We start from the raw sequence: 6000 nt of genomic DNA on the forward strand, positions 1-6000 counted from the left end.
CTCTGGTGTCTTTGCTGGTAATAAACCCTTTTTCTTCATGAAATCCTAGTGTCCTACCATTGACATCTGCCCACATTGGATAAATAAGCCCACTTTGGGCATTCTATTTTTCAAAGATGAAGGCAAGCGAATACCTTTCTACACAAAAACACTTTAAAAATTCATATTCATCACAAATCAACTTACACTAAAAAAAATTTGAAACAGTTTTTGAGCATAAAGAAAAATGATATTAGGTAGAAACAACTTCAAACAGAAATGGAGAATAATAGAAGAAGTAAATACATAAATATAATACTCTTTTTTCTCTTATAAAAGTTTCATTAAATGATAATGGACTCTTTTAACTAAAGATAATGACTGAATATTACATTTTTAAAACACGTTCAAAAGTATAATGTATTAAAATAATAGCACAAAAGTCAAGAGGAAAGAATGGATGAACACCTGTATATGTTCTTGTATATGAGATGACACAATATTATTAGAACATACTTTTTTTAAGTTGACATATTGCAAATCACAACATTCTGTAAATAAATGGAATAAGAAGATACAGTTAATGAGAGAAGTGGATTAAAGAAAATATATTTTAAAAATCCAAATGTATGAAACTAGGAGGAATAAAGAAAAAAACAATTGGGACAAAGAGAAAAAAATAAAAAGGTAGGTTTAAACCCAACCGTATGAATTAATTACATTAAATATAAAAGTTATAAAAGCACAGTTAAATGGCAAAGATTGCCAGGCTCAATTAAACAGAGGAAGACAAAATTACATTCTGTCAACCAGAAATCCACTTTGAATATGAAGATACTGATATGTTAAAAGTAAAAGGATGAGTAAATGTATACCATGAAAACACTAATAAAAAAAAGCTAGAGTGACTATATTAAATCAAAATATTTAGATGTTAGAAAAAAGAAATATTACCAGAAGTAAAAATACATTTCATAATAATAAAAATGAGCAATTGGTCAAGACATGGCTACCCTAAATAACAGGACTTCAAATCACCTGACATTCAAAAATTGATAGAAATGAAAAGGAGAAGTAAATACAATATAATGGTAGATGGTTATAATACCCTTCTTTCAATAACTGACAATAAATAAACAGAAGTCAGTAAGAAAATAGAAGTTAGCAGCAAACTTATTATTCAATTGACTTAGTCTCCATTTATAGAAGACTTCTCCCAATAACAACAAAGTCCATTTTCTTCTGTTTATTTACTGCAACTATTTACTGGTGAGTATCACTAGACTTTATTTCTCCTGGAGTCAAAGGGCAGAAGAAGACTAAAGGAAATTGGAAGATTATATTTATTGGGGGATGATGTCTGTTGTTTTTAGATTGAATTATCTAACTTAAAGTTACTACTCTGAATATCAGCATGAGCACCAGACACAGAAATGATTGAATAGAATAGCTGTGGAGAACACATTTTAGGGCAAGAATTTTGAAAGAGCAGTTTTTTCTACATTGAAGCATTTATCTACAGAAATAAGTTATCTTTCTTGGAATAATCCTCAATAAGAGTTCTTAGATTTTTTTTTTTCTGACAAACTGACAAAGCAAGTTCATTTTTCCTGTAATAGTATTATCTGCCTACTTAATTCAGAAGAGCTCTGATGGAAAGTTTATATTAAAGAGTTGGGAAATAGGAAGGGCAAAGGAATAGCTACTAAGAAGGAAGGAAGAGGGAGCTAAGTTTTATTTACATGTGATCCATCTGAATTTCTGCTTAGAAAGCTAATCTGATTTCTTGGCTGTCTGCTAATTTAAACATTTGTTACAATCCAAGTGGTACCAAAACTCTTTCATGTGATGCAATTTTTTTTTTACAAAAATCATTGGAAGATTCTTTTTTATCCTTAATATCCCTTATATGTTTCTACCATACTTATAGTAATCCTGAAATGCAGCTGAATACTTCAAATCCCAGCTAGAGGCTGCATTTCTCAACCTCTATTGCACCTATCTTGTGAAACATTCAGTCAGTATGATAGAAGAAAAAAAAATAGGTGCAATTTCCTGTGTACCTTTAATGGGAGGGGCATATACACTTCTTCCACAATATTGCTACTTTTCCTCTGGCTGAAAATGGTTATGAAATTGTGAGAATACCATTGACCATATAAATCCAGACAACATTTTAGAACAGGCATTGCTACAAGTTAGTATTCTGTTACATCATGAATCATCCCTGTAAAAGTTATGAACTCCTAATGCTTGCTCATGTTATATAGGAAAGAGTGGAAAATGTAAGTTCTATCATCTACTACTTATTTTGTTTTTACAGCAAACAGGCTTAAATCTCAAGTAATAAATACTAAACTGAATTTTGTTGCTAAATTCAAATTTTACTTAAATATGACTTTATTTTATTAAACAGTTCAATTTCAGATGAAAAAAGTGAGACCATTACATTTATACCGACTATTCTTAGTCTTAAATTACTTGGTTGCTTGGTGGGAACTGTTGATTTGTTTTATAAGAATATTTAGCATATGTTAGGTATCTGGGCAATCTATATTGTTTAACAGATTAATATCAGTGATATATAATAATGTTACTTTACAATTATAAGGGGCATGTAGATAATTTTCAAAATATTGATCTCATTTTATTCTTTTTCTTTTTTTTTTTTTACATTTTTTTTTTTTTACATGGGCAGGCACCAGGAATCAAACCTGGGTCCTTGGGCATGGCAGGCAAGCATTCTTACCTGTTGAGCCACCGTGGCCCACCCGATCTGATTTTAAATATTGATGTCTTTAGGATTGGAACCAGATGAAAATTAAGCTGCTATTAGTGAAGTGCAGCATTTGATTTCATAATGATCAATCTTAATATAGTCACTATCACATTTTTGAAAATTCCCTTTAAAAATCAGTTTTTAGCAATAATAATAATTCACATCAAATAAAAATACAAACATTTGCAAACATAAGGGACAAATAAGTTGACCAAATATTTCAATAAGCTCAAAAATGTGAATATTGTAATGACCCATTACACTTTTACTTGTTATCACGCAAATTATTTTTAAAACACATTTTTTATTGTGAAGCAGCATGTACACAAACAAAAAAATAGTAATGCATATCAAAGTTTAAAACTCTCAGGGGTAGACGGAAGCCCTCTCAATTGTTTCTAAATCATCTCACTGGGCTTAAACCTCTCTGGGGGCAAATGCCCTTTGTATAATTTTGAAGTCCTTTCACTGGGGTCAAAACTCTCAGGGGGGAGCCCTCTTGATTGTTTCTAAATTGTCTAAGAGTGAGATTTTCTCCTTACCCTATCCACAATCATGGTGTGGTAATTAGATTCAGTTGTCAACTTGGCCAGGTAAAGGCACCTAGTTCTTTTGCTGCAGACATGAGCCAATGGTACGTGAACCTCATCAATTGCTGATTACATTTGCAGTCAGTTAGGAGGCATGCCTGCTGCAATGAATGACGTTTGACTTAATTGGCTGGTGCTTAAATGAGAGAGCACAACATAGCACAGTCCATACAGCTTGGAATGCCTCATCTCAGCACTCGCAGCTCAGCCCAGGCCTTTGGAGATGCAGAAAGGAATCACCCCAGGGAAAGTTGTTGGAATCCAGAGGCCTGGAGAGAAGACCAGCAGAGATTACCCTGAGCCTTCCCACATAAGAAAAAACCCTAGATCAAAGTTAGCTGCCTTTCCTCTGAAGAACTAACAAAATAAATCCCCTTTTATTAAAAGCCAATCTGTCTCTGGTGTGTTTCATTCCAGCAGCTAGCAAACCAGAACACATGGGAAATGGAAGTCCCTAGTCTTACTACTGACTTAAAATGTAAGAAATTAATTTTCTATTGCAATACCACCTGACCACAATACAAATTAAATAATGGGTCAGCTTGGCCAGAAACTCTTGACCCACAAACTCTTTTAAACCCTGACAGTTATTGTCAGCATCCTGGAAAGTGGAGTGAAGTCCTGTATATCCTGGCCTTATTTGGCTTGTGCAGATGCCCCTCCCACTCTCTTCACCAAACTTGTTCCACTTATCGAATCTTTCTCCACTCCTCTCTCCCGAAACAACTTAGTTCCAAACCCAGTGCTCCTTCTCCCTCTCAATTCTTCTTTAATCCCACTGAAGCCTTACTCCTTACCTCCCCTTCCCTTCCTCCCTATGTGGCTCTTTCAAATTCCAAGCTGCAGCTGCTGCTGAAACACAGACAGAAAATAATACTCCCTTCTCCTCCCCCACATCTCCAGATTAAAATATAAATAGCCTTAAAATAGGAATAACTAAATAAAATTTAATCAAATTTCAGTAAATAAAATGAAATATTTTTGAAAAATATAAAAAAGCTTTCCTTAATTGAAGCTTGGGACAAATTAAACAATTGCAATATATTTTCCAGAATTGGATAGTCGATGTATTTTTAATTGTTAGTAATTTTAAAATGTTATGAAAACAAAGATTTTTTTTCAACATCTGATAAAAGAAATGGTATGGTAAATTGTAAAGCAAGCAAACATAATTTTATTCTGCTTGGATGTGTTCACGCTAGATTTGTACACATTTACTAATAAAATAAGCTAGTTTAAGGTAATACTAAATCGAATTGAGAAATTTCCAGCATATTGTAATGTACTCATTTGTCTATCCTGGATATAAAGCACATAAATGCATGACTGCATTCCTAACCCAAGCGAAAGTTTCTTCCTTTTTCCATTATTGTAGTATCTTTGTTTCTTCTTCCCTTCATGAATACTGTAATTGGAAGGAAGTATGCAGGTTCAAAAGCTTTGTGAATTTAGTATCAAATTTATTTCTAATTATGTGTAGTGTGGATAAATAAAAATTGTAGGTGGAATGAATATGGAAGGTGATAGAAAGTTTAATGGAATGGATTTTATTTGCTATAGTCATTGTTGACTACAAGCCCTGAATGTATACAGAAAATAGTAGAGAGTTTGGGTAAGTGACTTGGTATGGTCATTGTTGACTATAAGAACTGAATGAATGTGGAGACCTATACAAAGGAGTTTCTGATAGTATATTCTGTCATAATCAGCGTTGAGTAAAATTTAATAGGTCTGTTTATCATACATTTTAAAAAGAAAGCTTTTGTGTCAAGCAGATATTCACACAAAGCTAAAATTTAGTTTTTCTCCTTATTTAATAATGTGAATTGTTAGTATGTTCTTAATGCAAACTTTTTTTAAAAAAGTTTTTTTCTTTTTTCTTAACCATCTGAATACTCTGTCTGGAAAACAAAAATCTTACATCAGCATATGTTTTTTTGAATATCCTTAGCTTTATCATTCTGATTATCAGAAAACAAGTCTTCTCACTGTAAACTGTTACAAATAATTTGTTTTTTCACCTTCTAAAAATAGCTTGCTAAATTAATTTAACCTATTGCATGGAATGTGTTCGGAAAGTGCCACAATGGTTAAGACACATTTTCTGTCCTGTTGCTGGTTAAATTGCTATAGGTAAAATAATATTAGTCATATATTTAGAAATTGTATAAAATTCCTAAAAATCCGACAATGTTCTCACCATTTATGTTATATCCTGATACTAATCTGTATATTGTTCAACACTAATATGGTATTCTTATTCTTAGTTTTAATTATTCTTAAAATGCTACAAATCATAGACACCCCTAAATTATCAGTTGCACTGTTTGCTGTAATATTTCTCTAGTCAGCTATAAGCCATAGCTCCATCTGTAATAAGGAGAAACTTTTAAAAAGGCAGGACAAATATATTTTATCTGTTAATTACCATAGCTGGTAAATGTGTGGAAGTGAACCAGAATAAAAACCATGCCATGGTTTGTTAATATAAAACAACTAACTAATGCTTTCATTTCTAAAAATAGTTCCATTTAAAAATGCTTATAAAAATTAAAGTTCAGATTGTAACCTTTAACTGTTATCTTTAAATTGTAAAATGTTCTACTTTTTTTATATAGCCTAATAATTTCCTGGAATGTTAAGTGTCTGTGT

Source organism: Tamandua tetradactyla, chromosome 22 (genome assembly GCF_023851605.1).
Source record: "Tamandua tetradactyla isolate mTamTet1 chromosome 22, mTamTet1.pri, whole genome shotgun sequence".
Taxonomy (NCBI): Eukaryota; Metazoa; Chordata; class Mammalia; order Pilosa; family Myrmecophagidae; genus Tamandua; species Tamandua tetradactyla.